General features: G+C 36.1%; 1 non-coding gene across 1 annotated transcript; it reads right to left on the bottom strand.

Annotated features, from left to right (window-relative positions):
* Window positions 1-5,457: 5,457 nt before the first annotated feature.
* LOC137827377 (small nucleolar RNA R71) lies at window positions 5,458-5,562 on the bottom strand. The gene has a single exon (XR_011083747.1). It is a non-coding gene; the product is annotated as a small nucleolar RNA R71 (small nucleolar RNA).
* Between the last annotated feature and the right edge of the window lie 11,088 nt (window positions 5,563-16,650).

Below are 16,650 nucleotides of genomic sequence, written 5' to 3'. Positions count from 1 at the left end.
AAAGTTCATCACCAATTAAAACAAAACTAGCTACTTTCTTTGTCGTTTTTGCATCTGGTTCAACACCTTGTTCTTGGCTCTTGATTACTTCTATGTAAGTTTTTATCCATTCATCTTTTGACGTTGCAATATTGAAGCATTCTTCTAAACTCACTGTTGGCTGACTGAGGGTTTATTGTATGACTGAATTATGTTGCCCTTGTCGTTGTTGGCTTGCTAATTTGGATAACGAGTCTGCTTTCATGTTTAATTCTCTCGGAATATATTTCATTTCGGCCTTATTAAAACATTGCATAATATTTAATACTTTATGGTAATATTTCATCAATAATGGATCTTTTACCTGATACTCTCCTTGCACCTGTCCCACTGAAAGTTGAGAGTCACTTTTGCAAATGACATTTTCGACTCCCATGTCTCTGGCCAATAGTAACCCTGCAACAAGAGCTTCATATTCGGCTTGGTTGTTGGATGTTCTAAACTCAAACCTTAACGCCATCTCTACTTGGAAGTTATCTGGTCCTTCAAGTACTATCCCTGCTCCGCTTCCTCTTTTGCTTGACGCGCCATCTACATACAATGTCCACTGCTCCTGTTGTGTTGTTGTCGGCATCTGAATAATGAAATCCGCAAGGGATTGGGCTTTGATCGGTCCTCTTGGTTCATACTTGATTCCATATTCTGAAAGCTCCATTGACCACGTCACCATTCTACCTACAAGTTCTGGTTTTCTCAAAATTTTAGATATTGGATAATCTGTTCTCACAATTATCTGATGATTATGAAAATATGGTCGAAGACGCCTCGCGGCATACACCAATGTTAAGGCAATTTTTTCAACCTTGGGATATCTGGTTTCAGCATTTTGAAGGGATCTACTTACGAAATATATCGGTTTTTGCTCTGGGTTTTCTTGGATCAAGGCAGCTCCTATGGCTTCATTTGAAGTTGCTAGGTAAACTATGATGGGTTGGGTTGGCATGGGTTTAACTAAGATTGGGGGTTCGGCCACTATGCTTTTGATCTGAGAAAAGGCTTGCTCACATTGCTCATTCCACTCAAAGGTTTCGGATTTTTTTAACAAGTTTACTATCGGTTTAGTTTTCTCGGCCAATATTGGTAGAAATCTTGACAATGAATTCAGTTTTCCCACCAGCCTTTGTACTTCTTTCAAGTTTTTTCGGACTTCCCATCTTCATTATTGCTTCGCATTTATCAGGATTTGCCTCAATTCCTCTGTTTGTTAACATGAATCCCAAAATTTTTCCTCCTTTTACGTCGAAAACGCACTTTTCTGGATTGAGACGAATATTGTATTTTCTTATTCGTGCAAACACTTCTTCAAGATCTTCCAAATGTTTCTGTATCTCTCCTGATTTAACAACCATGTCATCGACATAAACCTCCATGTTCTTTCCAATTTGTTCTTTAAACACTTTATCCATCAATCTCTGGTACGTTGTTGCGGCATTCTTCTAACCGAAAGGCATGACTTTATAACAGTAATTTGCAACATCAGTGGTAAAAGGTGTTTTCGGGATGTCAGGTCCATACATCTGTATTTGATTATACCCCGAATAAGCGTCAAGAAAACTCATCATCTCTTGGCCAGACGCCCCATCAACTAATCGGTCTATGTTGGGTAGGGGATATGTGTCTTTTGGGCAGGCTTTGTTCAGGTCTGTATAATCTGTACACATTCTCCATTTTCCATTCGGTTTCTTAACAAATACCACATTAGACAACCATGTAGTATACTTAGCCTCTCGGATAAAACCAGCTTGTATTAACTTTTTGGTTTCCTCAATTGCTGCCTTTCGTCTTTCTTCTCCTAACTTTCTTCGTTTTTGAGATACCGGCCTTGCTTCTCGGCAAACAGACAACTTGTGACAAATTACCTCTGGATCAATCCCAGGAATATCAGACGGTTTCCAGGCAAACAAATCCTTGTTGTTACGCAACACTGTGATGAGTTTGCTCAATAATTCTTCAGACATACTTCCACCTATGTAAGTACATTGTCTCTCGTCTTGGCCTAACACCACCGCTGTTGTTTCTTCTTTCGGCTCCAACCTCTCATCATTCAACCTAGGATCCAAATCCTCCATGGCCACCAATTTTTCAGTATCTTTATCCATCTTCAAATTCATTTTTAAACCTGCCGCATAACACTCCCGAGCATCTTTTTGATTGACATAAATTGTGGCTATCTCCCCCTTCTCTGTTGGGAATTTCATGGCTAAATGCGGTGTTGATACTATTGCTCCCAACTTATTCAAAGAAGATCGTCCCAACAACACATTGTATGATGTGGAAACGTCCACTACCAAGTACCTGATTTTGATCTTTTTAGTCTTACTGCCTCTTCCGAATGTTGTCATTAAATCAACATATCCTTTTGTGCTAACTCTTTCGCCCGAGAAGCCAATGATTTGTTCTCGAAAAGGTACAATATCTTCTTCTCTCAAGTGCAACCTTTTGAAAGTATCCCAAAACAGAATATCAACTGAGCTCCCCTGATCAACCAAGGTTTTCATGACGACATACTCGGCTATTTCTACTGTTATCACCATAGGGTCATCATGATCGGGATCAATTTCTTGAAAGTCTTCATCTGTGAAAAGCATTGGTGGCAAAGTTCTTCTTTTAAAAATATGATTAACGGTTCTGATACTTCTCCAATGCTGTTTTCTTGCTGACGAGGATTCTTTTCCAGAAAACCTACCTGAAATTGTATTTATAAACCCTCTGACTGGCCTCCCCAGACTTCGTTCCCTACTTCGCCTTACTGATTGAGTGTTTTGATAAACCCTATCACCTCTTCTTTCTGGCCTTCCATCCCTTCTATCATCTCTTTCTTCAACTCTTCTATCTTCTCTTCTTTCAAATCTTTCCACTCTTCTCTGTCCTACCTCTCCCCCTTTCAATCCTTTTTCAGGACTTAACCTTATTCTTGCATTTCCCCCTCGGATGAAACGTTTCAACTGCCCTGCTTGGATCAATTCTTCTATTCTATCTTTCAACCCAATGCATTCTTCTGTATGATGACCATGATTTTTATGATACTCACAATGCTTGGTGTGATCAGCTCTTTCTGGTGTTCTTGCTTTTCTTGGTGGTGGTATTATTTCAGCTGCCATGGCTTCTTGTAAAACTCTTGCTCTGTTTGTATTCAAAGGTGTGTATTGTTGGAATTTTCGACTTCTAAACTCTCTCGGGCTCTTCTGACCATAGGTCCGCTTTCTCTTTCTATCACCTTCTTCTCACCTCCATCAAGCCTCACCTGGTTTCGGAACTCTCTTAGTTCTTCCATCTGCATAAATTTTGATGCTCGCTGCCTTAGTTCATCCAAATTAGTTGCAGGTTTTTTGCAAAGGCATGGTCCCGGTTTTAACGTTGTTATCATATGATGCATGGTAACCTCTGGGCTGAGATTTCGAATACCCAAGGCGACCTTTCCAAAGCGTTCCATGAACATTCTTAATGACTCCCCCTTCTCTTGTCTTATGTTTACTAAGGCAATTGATGTTAAATGATGAGGGCGACTAGTCGCAAATTGAGCACCAAACTTTTCCACCAATGTATCGAAACAATCAACGCTCAAAGGTGGGAGACGCGTGAACCAACTCAATGTTGCTCCTTTCAGCGTTGTAGGGAACACCCTGCACATAACAACATCATTCCACGTATATAACCTGATCTGAGTGGTATATATTGCAATGTGTTCATCAGGGTCTGTACTTCCATCATATTTGTCAATGGTCAAATTTTTCCAATTGTCAGGTAATGGAGTATCAACTATAACATCATAGAACGAATGCTTTCTGGAAGATGCTCCTGCAAAAACCCCAGAATTTTCAAGCAATCTTCTCTTGGTTTGGGAACTTTCGTTGTGATGAAGTCTTTCAATCATTTGTGCTCTAGGTTGAATGGTTTCAAAGGACGAATTCAAAACTATTTCTTCTTGCAATTTTCTCCTCATATGTGCATTTTCGGCTCTCAAAATACTTAATTCTTCTTCATTATTCTTTTTTAACATCTCAAATTCTTTTTGTAGTTGTACCAACATTGCCATTGGCATGTTAACATTGTCTTCCTGTTCTCCACCTTGTTCTCCTCTTTGATCCATCTTGTCTTCAACCTTTTTCAACTACTTCTCGGCCCCACGGTGGGCGCCAAAATGTTCTTACAACAAGGACTAAGAACACTAGAATCAGGTTGACAAGATTTAACTCTTATACAAATCTTCTAATCTTGGGCTGGACTCTCTCGGTTTCTTCGTAGGCTGGATACTCTGGACTTCTCCTCACGTTGGGTGCTCTCGGCTTCTCGCTCAGCTATGTGCTCTCGGCTTCTCCTCAACTAGGTGCTCTCAGTTTCTCGCTCAGCTAGGTGCTCTCGGCTTCTCGCTCAGCTAGGTGCTCTCGGCTTCTCCTTCCCACAGATGGGGGGGTGTACCTGCAAGTCGCTCCGATGCCAAAGTCAGAAACGATGTAATGTTCATCAGATAAAATTCACTCTTACTTACCTCTCATGTTGATCTCCTATTTATAGAGTTTCCTTAATGGGCTTTTCTACACCATTTTATTATTTACGCACCCTCTAACATAGGTTTCTTATGTAATTTGGGCCTTGCTATATATATATATGTTTTAATTTTATTTTATATGTTTATTGTTATAATCGAGAGGTTATTTTGATATTAACTTTCGGCCTAACCTCTCGGTTTTTGCCTATCAGCACAATATATTTATTATTATAACTGAGAGGTTATTTCGGTATTAGCTTTCAGCTTAACCTCTCGGTTTTGACCTATCAGTACAATTTTAAATTTTTATTTTAAAAGTTTATTTTTATTGCAAGTTACTCCTTGTGCTAACCCTTGAGTGAGTTGTCTATGATATTAAGAGGTCAGGTTTGTAAAGACCAAATACTATTTGAAGAAGAGATTGAAAAGGAAGCTTAGAAAAATAGGGAGACAAAGAGAAAAGAAAAACAAGGAGAACTTAGGGAAAATCTTCAACTGCTTCTTCTCATCCCATTGAATTTATTCAAAGAAGCATTGCGGCTGAAGAGCAACCACCACATCCTATGATAACACTTGGAGATTATGCTATGCAGTGGGGGCTAAGACATTTTTATAGTATTGCAAAACCTACTACCACTAAGGCCTTGGAGATGACACCTGCATTCCCCAGTCTGATCAATGCCCATCAATTTACAACAATGGACCATGAGGATCCATATAGACATTTGTCTACATTTTATGAATTGGTGGGAACAATAGGCTTCCAATCAGGTGATATTGGAATTGTTTATCTGCATTTTTTTCCTTTCTCATTGGCAGGAAAAGCTAAGGAATGGCTCAAATCATATCCAAATTAGAGCCTTACTAGTTTGAAGGATGTAGAGGGAAAAAGTTTACAAAGATTTTTTTTGCATTATCTTGCTACATCAAAGCAAAGTATGATATTTCTATGTTCAAACAAGGGTCAGATGAAGCCTTCTATGAGACATGGGAGAGATTCAAAGTGATGCTAAGAAAATCCCAAATCATGGGTTTAAAGACATTGATAAATTGAGTATCTCTCATAATGGTCTTAGATCTGATACCAAAATGCTTTTAGACGTTGTAGCTGGTGACACAATGATGGTTGTTGATGTAGAATAGGCGACAAATATTATTGATGCATTGACATCAATAGATTATCAAGCCCAACATGATAGACAAGGTATTCAGAAGAAAAGGTTGTTAGAGTTGAATACTTTAGATGCAATTTCGGTTTAGAATAAAATTCTAACACAACATCTTGAGGCATTAACTGAACAAATGGCTAAACTGCCACAACAATTTCAAGTTATGCAATCTTCTCAAAGTTAGAATCAACCAATAAGGTGTGACTTTTGCGAAGGTGATCATCCAATCGTCATTGTTCTTACCAAAATAATTCATCTGAAACAAAAGTAAATTACATGGGAAACCGGGGAAGGCAAGGCGATTTCTCCAACAATAATAATTATCCTCAAGGTTGGATAAGCAACCATAATCAAAATTTTAGGTGGAAATAAGATATTGGTCTGATGGAAGAGGCCCCGACATCAATCCATTGAAAGGCCACCAAAATGTCAAATTGAGGCAACCACTAGAGTTATGGTCAAAGAGGGGTCAAGAGGACGCATTCTACATGTCATAAACTCTAGTGTAGAATAGTTTTTACATTTTTTGTCAAAAGTAGCATAGTTTAATTATTTTGTATTATTGTTGAAACATGCAAAGTGGTACCTAAAATGCTAACCTAAGTTTAATTAGAGTTTCCAACTCCTAATTAAACTTAGGTCCAGCCCACATTTAGCCTAAGTGGAGCGTAAGGTTCTAGAACTCCTAGCACATGGAAGAATTCTAGAACCTACCTCACATGTGCTGAAATTTAGGAGCCACCTTCCCATGTGCCAACATTTGAATTTCCCTCCAATTCTCTTTTCATATTCAGCCCACTCTTGCTATATATAAAGGAGCTTGTGTCATGTAAATTCAAGATTAATTCATTAGTGAAATGCTGCCAATTTTGTGCCATTCTCACTCTTTGCCTAAACTCTCTTAGGATTAGGCTATTAATCTTCCGAAATTTCATCTTCAAGAAGAGTAGGCCTCACCTCTCTCAAACCACACTTCTCATGCACCTCCAAGTGTATGATCACTCCTAGTAGAGCCTTGTTCCGCCAACAATTCATGGAGCTTCCGCATTCATCAACAAAAACCGCAAGAAAGGAGACACAAATCCATCATTTGGTATCATGAGCTATGGTTCTTCAAGAGCTAAGTGTGCCTTCTTCTTTTCATTTTAATTTTTGTGTTTGATTCTGGATTCCTTGTTGTTCATCACTTCCATATTGTCTTGCTGTTTTTTAATTTTCGTTTTGAATTGGTGTGTTGTTTGGAAATTCCAATCGGTGCATCTTGTTCAATTGTTCTTGAGCAATCCTTGTGCAATTTTGTGTAGGATTCCATATAGTTTGTGTTGATGTTCTGTTTTAGGTTTATTTGAGTCTTTATTGCAATTTTAATTGGTTCATATTGTGTTCATTTGAGTCATTTTGATTTTTGAATCCAATTATGTTTTGTCAAGTCATGTTTCTCCTAATTTGTCATCAAATCCATGTAGTGTTGATTTTGTTGATAATTTTGGTTTCTTGATTTAATTTGAGTCCAGATCTATAATTCTGTGTTTGTTGATCCTTTGGTGCATTTTTCTTTTAGTTTGAGTTCATATTTGTATGTTAGATCCATACAAATTCATATACATTCACTCCATTGTGTTTTTGAAGTTCTTCATTCTGTTTTTAAATTCCAGAATTAGGATTACTCTATTTTTCAAATTCTGTGTTGGCCATTTTTTGTTATGAATTTCAAATACGTTGAAGAAAAATTATGAAAATCTGGATCTATACAGTTTGATGTATTAGAAAATCAAGAAAAAAAGAATCAGATCAAAAGACAAATAGAGAAAAAATGATAAATAAAACAAAACAAGTGTGCATCCTGGCGCCAAAATATACGGTAGTTGGACAAGAATTTTGAAAAATTTATCACAATAATTTGGTGCATAATTTTGGTGTGATTACAACGCCAAAAGTTGCTAAGACCTTGAATTGTTTGTGGTTCAAATTTCAGAATCAAATTTCAAATAGCCAGCTCAGCATAAATTTTATAAGTCAGGCTTTTTGGACCTAAAATTTCCAGTAGTACTGTTTTGGTTTTTCTAATCAATTCTAGTGCCATTCTCTAGGTTCCATTTGTGTGCTACCTTTTGTTTAGTGCCTATTTTTATTGCTTGTCCAATATTATTCAATACTCCTTCTAGTTGTGTCCTATAAATCAAATCCAATTGCTGTTGTCCTATTTTTAAAATTTGAATTATTTCTTGCTTTCATTTCTTGACCTCTAAAATTAATTGGAGAACAAAATTTAAATTGGTGCTTTTTAAGTGGACTTAACCTTGTGGTGAGTCTATCCCTACTTAGTAGGTACTATTTTGAAGATTTTAATTGGCTAACCATAAGAGGTTAAGGCAAGGAGCTGCAGCAAATATAAATACAAACACATACACTTTCTAGAATACAACAAGGAAGATCAATCACAATTCAATTTCTTTGTATTTCTTTGAGTTGTAATTACATTCAACCTTGATTAATTAGTGGATTAATCACGTGTAGACGGTGAGTGTGTCTTCAATGGCTCCAAGTGTCTAGAAGCCTCACCTTAGGATTCGTCTAGTTTAAAGCTTTGTAGTTAGCAATCTTTAATTTGTGCTTAGTTAATTGCTTTGCTTTAATTACTTGTTTTGTATTGTTAAACTTGATTTGCATTGCTTATTTGCTTTGTTTGTTTAATTGCTTTGCATTGTTTTCCTTTGCATAAAAATTGATTTTTCATTCCTAATTGTGATCTAAGTAAATTACTTAGAAAAAGAATTGTGTGAAGTCTTAAGGGATAGGTTTTGGCAAGGAAAGACTTGGTACTTAAGAGATCCTAGTGATTCACTTCTCTTTCCTGAAAAGCTACCTTCATTACTTTCCTTTTCTTTCTTGAGGTAAAATACTTTTAACACAAAGCTTTAGTCATGTCAACTCACTCTTCTAAATCTAGTGAAAGTGATATAAAGTCCATTAAAACTCTTTTAAAACAATTAGCCAAGGATTTTTCATCATTCTCATATAGACAATTGGAACATGAGGCACAAATCAAAGAGTTGAAAATGGCTAAAGAAAAGGATGAAAGATCTAAAAAATATTCACATGCATCTAGTTCTCACAATCATGAATCTTTTGGGGAAGAAAGTCTTAGGATAAATGAATATTATCAACCAGCCCCTAGGAGAACTAGAAGAAAAAGAAAAGAACAAGAGAGCCCAAGAGAGGTCAGGGTAGATCTACCTCATTTTCATGGAAAAGAAAACGTAGAAGCCTATCTAGATTGGGAAATGAAGGTAGAACAATTGTTCGCTTGCCATAGAGTAAGTGAGAAAAGAAAGGTACCCTTAGCCACCCTAAGTTTTCAAGATAATGCTATGTATTGGTGGAATGCCCTTGAGAGTAAAAGGCGCCTTCATAAGGACCCTCCCATAGAGTATTGGAATGATCTTAGGGGAGTTTTAAGACGCCGCCATATTCCCTCCTACCACAATAGAAAGTCAATGGACAAACTCTAAGGACTTCATCAAAAAAATCTAAGTGTAGAAGAATAGTGGCAAAAGATGATGCTATATATAATAAGGGCAGGGATTAATGAGGACAACCATACCACCATATCTAGGTTTTTAAGTGGTCTCAAACTTGAGATAAGAAACAAAGTTGAACTTTTACCCTATAAAGATTTAAATGACTTGATTCAACTTAACATTAAAGTTGAAAAACAAATTTTGAGAAAACAATCTAGTCAAAAACAAAGTTCAAACTCTATATCTCATGACAAGGAAGAGGTCCAAAGAGGGGAAGAGCATATAAAAGAAGCATCTCTAGAACCTTCCTAAAACCTACCCAAATATGCACATATCTCACACACTCAAACTAGAGAAATTCCATGTTTTGAATGTTTTGGTAATGATCATTTAGCATCACATTGTTCCAATGAAAGATCTATAATCTTAAGGGACAAATATAACAATAGTAGCCAAGACAAAGAAACTAGTGGGAGTGAAGAAAATATGAAAATAGAAAATAACCAACAAGTGAAGGTCGAGTTATCTATAGGCACCTACAAAGATAAAGTTTTATGTGATGTAGTGCCTAAAGAAACTTGTCATGTCTTATTGAGACGACCATTGCAAAGTATTGAAAATTTCATGCTCCATGGTTGTACCAACGAGACTACCTTCACATATAAAAAATAAATTCTTCATGAAGGAGAACTCATGGACCAATTTAGAGTTGATAAAACTCTAGAGATTTAAAAGGAAAATTCTTTTGGTCACCCATGAGGAAAGATGTTCAAAGACATTACCATAGATGCATTTCTTATTTTAAAACTAACTCTAAGGCAATGTCTCATGAACTCTATGCTCCTTCACCTTTTGCAAGTACCCCATGGGAAGACATAAGCATAAGATTTATATTAAAACTTCCTAGGAAAACAAAGGTTTTGACTCCAATTTTATGGTTGTGAATAGGCTCTTCTTTAGAGAAGTGGTAAGATTTCATGGATTACCTAAAAGCATAGTTTTTGATAGAGGTCCAAAAGTTATATGCCATCCTTTAAGGACTCATTTGGAAATATTTAGAACTAAGTTGAAAATTTCAATTTCTAGTCATCCTCAAACGAATGGTCAAAACAAAGTTGAAAATATAGCTCTTTCTACTATGCCTAGGGTAATCATGAGAGACAACCACAACTCTAGGGATGAGTATCTTTTTCATATTGAGTTTCAATACAATAGGGTAGCTCATATAAGTACTAATATTTCTCCATTTGAGGTTGTATGTGGGCTTAATCCTCTTTTCCCTTTTGATTTGTTACCATTTCCTAATCCACAAGAATTTGTGCCTAAGGAAGGAATAACAAAAACTGAATTTGTTAAAAAGATGCATGAGAGGATTAAAGAACAAATACAAAAACAAATAGAGAAATATTATGCTAAGTTGCCAAAAACAATATAAAAACAAAAGGCATGGCAACTTAATAGAATTGATTTTTATACAACTGCTCAAACTAACTCATTTGCTTTATTTGATGACTCTCATAGATGGACGTTTGATCCGGGAGGACGAGCATAGTTGTCAAAGCAAGAGGCTGTTATCCGAGATCAACCATGTGGATCTAAGGATAGATATTCTCAAGAAGGAGGAGATGATGGACACCATCCAGCCATATACATCCCCCTACTAATGACGAGGACGAAGCCTTGGATTTGAGGACAAATCCTTTTCAAGAGGGAGGGGATGATGGAAGAAGCCCCGAAACCAATCCATTGAAAGGCCACCAAAATGTCAAATTGAGGCAACCACTAGAGTTATGGTCAAAGAGGGGTCAAGAGGACGCATTCTACATGTCATAAACTCTAGTGTAGAATAGTTTTTACATTTTTTGTCAAAAGTAGCATAGTTTAATTATTTTTTATTTTTATTGAAACATGCAAAGTGGTACCTAAAATGCTAACCTAAGTTTAATTAGAGTTTCCTACTCCTAATTAAACTTAGGTCTAGCCCGCATTTAGCCTAAGTTTAATTACCAAATGATGGATTTGTGTCTCATTTCTTGCGGTTTTTGTTGATGAATGCGGAAGCTCCGTGAATTGTTGGCGGAACAAGGCTCTCCTAGGAGTGATGATAGCCTTGGAGGTGCATGAGAAGTGTGGTTTGAGATTGGTGAGGCCTACTCTTCTTGAAGATGAAATTTCGGAAGATTAATAGCCTAATCCTAAGAGAGTTTAGGCAAAAAGTGAGAATGACACAAAATTGGCAGCATTTCACTAATGAATTAATCTTGAATTTACATGACCCAAGCTCTTCTATATATAGCAAGAGTGGGCTGAATATGAAAAGAGAATTGGAGGGAAATTCAATGTTGGCACATGGGAAGGTGGCTCCTAAATTTCAGCACATGTGAGGTAAGTTCTAGAATTCTTCCATGTGCTAGGAGTTCTAGAACCTTACGCTCCACTTAGGCTAAATGTGGGCTGGACCTAAGTTTAATTAGGAGTATGAAACTCTAATTAAACTTAGGTTAGCATTTAGGTACCACTTTGCATGTTTCAACAAAAATACAAAAGAATTAAACTATGCTACTCTTGACAAAAAATGTAAAAACTATTCTACACTAGAGTTTATGACATGTAGAATGCGTCCTCTTGACCCCTCTTTGACCATAACTCTAGTGGTTGCCTCAATTTGACATTTTGGTGGCCTTTCAATGGATTGGTGTCGGGGCCTCTTCCATCATGGTCCATCTAACAAGCAATGTCCTTTCCAACAACAACAACCCCTATATCCTTTAGTTTTAGAAAGACTAAACAAATTTGAAGATACCTTAGAAAAATTCATGCAAGCTTCTCTGACCGGTCAAGAGAATAATAAGGCGACAATAAAAAATTTAGAAATGCAGGTGGGACAAATTCCTAAACAATTGACAGAGCGACAAAGTGGTCATTTTTCAGCCAACACACAGACCAACCTAGAGGAAAATAGCAATGTAATTACCACTCAAAGTGGTAAAGTAGCAAGAGAAGGGAGTGATGATAATTTAGTTGTCGAAAAAGAAAGAAAAGATGAGACTGAGGGAGAGAAAAATGAGATGGAGAGAGAGAAGAATAGGATTGAGGAAGAAAAAAATGAGAAAAAAGAAGAAAAGAAAGAAAAAGAGTGAAGGAGAGAGAGGTTCCTTTAAAAGATTTACTATATCCTCATTCTCCTTTAAGAAAAGATAAAGAGAGGATTTTTTTTGATAATTGTATTATAATATTTCTTTTGTAGAGGCTTTGGAGCAAAGGCCAACTGATGAAAAAATTATGAAGGAGTGGTTACAAAAAATGGGAGTTTCATTGATGAAAAGAATATAAAGCTGGAGGTTGGTTGCAGTACTATCATTCAGAAAAAACTTGCCCCTAAAATCTAAAAACCCAAAAAATTTTACTATCCCAATAACCATAAGTGCTTTATCTGTGGACAAGTCTTTATTGGATTTAGGGGCAAGTATAAATTTAATTCCTTTAGTTATGATGAAGAAAATAGGTTATTTAGAGATTAAAAACCACCAGGATGACATTATAGTTACCTGATAAAGCAATCAAATATCCATATTGTGTCGTTGAAGATGTTCTTGTTAAGGTGGGTAAATTCATATTTCATGTAGATTTTGTTGTAATAGACATAGAAGAAGACAATGAGGTTCCTCTCATATTTGGCAGACCCTTTATGAAAATACCTAGAGTTGTTATTGATATTGATGAGGGAAAGCTTAAAGTAAGAGCTCAAAATGATGAGGTAACTTTTAATGTTTTTGATGGTTTGAATATTTCTAATGTAGGGGAATATTGCTTACAAAGAGATGCAACAAAGGAAGCCTTTCTTGAAACTAAAGAACGATTGGACCTTTCAAATGTATTTGAGAAAGTTATACATCATTTCATTTCAAAAGCAGAGGAAAAGAAGAAAAAGCCTGTACCAAAATTTGTAGAAAAACCACTCCCTAATAAAGAATCATCAACATTAGGTACAAAAGAGAAAGACAAAGTTCAATAGGAGACAATTATAGTGAAGGATGATTTTAGAACGGGGAAACCAATAATGGTGCTAAGTTAAAATTTCAACCTAAAAGGTTGAAAACAAAAGGGTCAAGTTTATGGGTATCAAAGAAATAAGGACGAATGGAACTATGGAACTTGAAATCCAATATTCTAGAAGAACTAAGGTTGAAACAAGGAAATTGTTACAACAAAAAGCTCAACCACCTTGATAAAAACAATCGTCAAGCTACATGACGCTGAACAAAGCGCTTACTGGGAGGCAACCCCATATAATTTTTATTCGTTTATTGTTGATTTTTTATTTTAATTTTTGTTTTTAATTTTGTTGATAAAATCCATGTTTTTGCATAAGTTTATAAATTTTAAGCAGGGAAACTCACCTATACGGGATATAGCTCGCCTAGGCAAGTTAAGTATTTGAAAAGAGATGCTCTCTAAAGTAATCTCGCTCAAGCGAGACAAATCTTGCTTAGGAGAGATTTCACTTACAAACATGTCATGTTAGCACTAGTGTAAATAATGCATTCTACAACGACATTTTAGGTCGGTTAATTGAGAATCAGTGTAAATAAAAACATGATGATAATTTTGTAAATATTTGACATATATTAAAACTTTTCAACAAAATTTTATATATTGTTTTCTAGTTAGTGAATAGTATACTTGAGAATTTAATTGTTCCTTGTTGATTTGATATCTGTCCTTAAGAGACAAATTTATTACTTCTGACACGGTACACTTGTCGTAAAATAGTTATCATAGGCTAAGGAGACTCCTAAGATGACTATTGACTTATAAGAATACTCTCCATTCCTAGCTTGCCATGTGGCTATCCTAAGTGTAAGAAACTTTCCACACAAGAGTTGATACATGGCATCGAGTGATTGGAGAGTCCTTCATGAGGTTCCTTGAGTATAACAGTAAAAAGTGTCAGCCAAAAGTCAAACATGTTTTGAAACTATGCTAACACAAGGAGAAACTACAACACACAAGTTTCAATAAACCATTTTTAAGATACATATACAAGAAAGTATCCATATGTATTATCAACTAATGAATGAACGTATAAAAAGCATGCAAACTCTAACATAAACTCTTGCATGTAAAGAAAGTCAAAAAGCTTCAAGTGCTTAGAAGAATCAATGTGTCTGATAGTAATATCTTAGAGAGAGATTATCTTTGTAAATATTTCATGAGTGAAATTAAGACTCTTAAAGTAAGGAGTGTTAATTTTAATACCCTCACGAGTGAGAGTTTCTTGTAAGCACCAAACAATGTAGTTTATAAAGACTTTGTATATTGTAGTACATTCAATGTCTAATCTAAGGGAAAATTAACATATATATATATATATAACCTAAGGAGACTTTATCTACTCTTGTAGTAAAAATTATACAAAATAATACTTGTAATTTTTGTAAGTAAATTAGAACTAGATCTAATCCAAATTATAAAGTAGTTTAAAACAAAAGTATTTACTTTCTTTTCTATTTTATTATTTAGATTATTTCTTTTGGCCATCATCTTAAAACTTTATTAAAATAATTGTAAACTTACTCTTAGAGATCTCACACTAGTTTGTTTTGTTAAAAACATTTTTACTGCACCGAATTAAAATAGTTTATAAAAAACGCTTTCAAAATATTTTTAAAAACTTTTCAAACATCTTTCTAGACTTGACCATATCTTCAAACTAAAAATAATATATAATTAAAATTTCTCTCCTGTTCCTTTTCATAAAACCAAACATATATTTTAAAAAAATAAAATGAAATAGAACATATCACGTCAATTTAAATCTGAATTATTACAATGAAATCATACTTTATGTGTTATATATATATATATATTTTAAATGTGTTTTATGCTTTATATTTCCTCATTTAAATATTTTATTGAATTTTTTAGTTTTTGTTGGATATTATCAAAACATAAGAAATAAATATGAATATTTTTTTTATAAAAATATGAAGAGAAATGTAGACTTATTGTAGGTTAAAATATAACACTTTGAGATGTGTACCTGAGTGGAGAGATGGGGCCCAGGCACGGTCGGTTGACGTGGTGTAATTGCTGACGTGTTGATCTTCTTCTCCTCTGGTCGATTGCCCTTTCTCGCTGTCTCCTTTGGTCGGTCGTCCCTTCGTGCTATCCACTTCGGTCGGGCGGGGGAGGGTACCTGCGAAGGCACTCCGACGCTCAAGTAAGTATGAGATTCTAAGCGCAGTTTCGTAAGTGAATGAAAACGTACCTTTCTCTGGCTTGAGCACAGTATTTATAGGATTGCCTAATGGGCTTTCTATCCCTTGGGCTCAGGGTGGTTATGGATATGTCTTGTTAGTCGTGCTCCGGAATACCCGGGGAACATGCTTTCTATCCCTTGGGCTCAGGGTGGTTATGGATATGTCTTGTCAGTCGTGCTCCGGAATACCCAGGGAACATATCTTCTCTAAACGCATATTCCTTATTCTTCGGAGGTGTATCTTAACCACCTTAGCTTGTCACATAAATGCCCTTACATTTATTGTGTATACGGCCGGTCGGAACGTGCGTTCGTTTCCATTTATTGTGTATATGGCCGGTCGGCCACGTGCGTTCGTCTGGTGCCTACCAGTACACTTGCCCCCCAGGCTCGAGGTGAATAAAAGCCGAAGAGTCGTAATAATTGTTGTGCCTTTCGATTTCAGACATTAAATTTAACGGAATGACGGGACGTTCGCATTAGCGAAGAATATTTTCGGTTAGGCATCGGACAAGCGGCCTGCCTGCATGGAGCACCCCTGGAGGACGACCAGTACGACAGAAAAAATAATAGTTGATGGAAAGCTGGTGCCGGTCAACCTCGATGATAATTTAAATGAGGAGGCCGAGGGGGAGACCCCTGGCCCACAGCCTGACGCCTCTTTTGAAGAGTTAATGAACAATGTGGCATAGAAAATTGCTGGACCCGACATGTGGGCAATGCACACTTGCATAAATAATTCTGATTACATTAAAGTAATAAGATAATTCTGATGCCGGACGAGGCATAAATAATTCTGATTACATTAAAGTAATAAGATAATTCTGATGACGAACGAGGCATAAATAAGTGAATAATTCTGATGCCGAACGTGGCATGAAAAAGTCTGATTACGTTAAGGTAATAATTCAGATGCCGAACGAGGCATAAGATTGAGTAAATAATTCTGATGCCGAACGTGGCATAATAATTCTGATTACGTTAAGGTAATAATTCAGATGCCGAACGAGGCATAAGATTGAGTAAATAATTCTGATGCCGAACGTGGCATAAATAATTCTGATTACGTTGAGGTAATAATTCAGATGCCGAACGAGGCATCAGATTGAGTAAATAATTCTGATGCCGAACGTGGCATAAATAATTCTGATTACGTTAAGGTAATAATTC

Source organism: Phaseolus vulgaris, chromosome 8, assembly GCF_000499845.2.
Source record: "Phaseolus vulgaris cultivar G19833 chromosome 8, P. vulgaris v2.0, whole genome shotgun sequence".
Classification (NCBI taxonomy): Eukaryota; Viridiplantae; Streptophyta; class Magnoliopsida; order Fabales; family Fabaceae; genus Phaseolus; species Phaseolus vulgaris.
The sequence above is the reverse complement of the archived record's forward strand: the minus strand, read 5'-3'. Positions and strand labels throughout refer to the sequence as shown.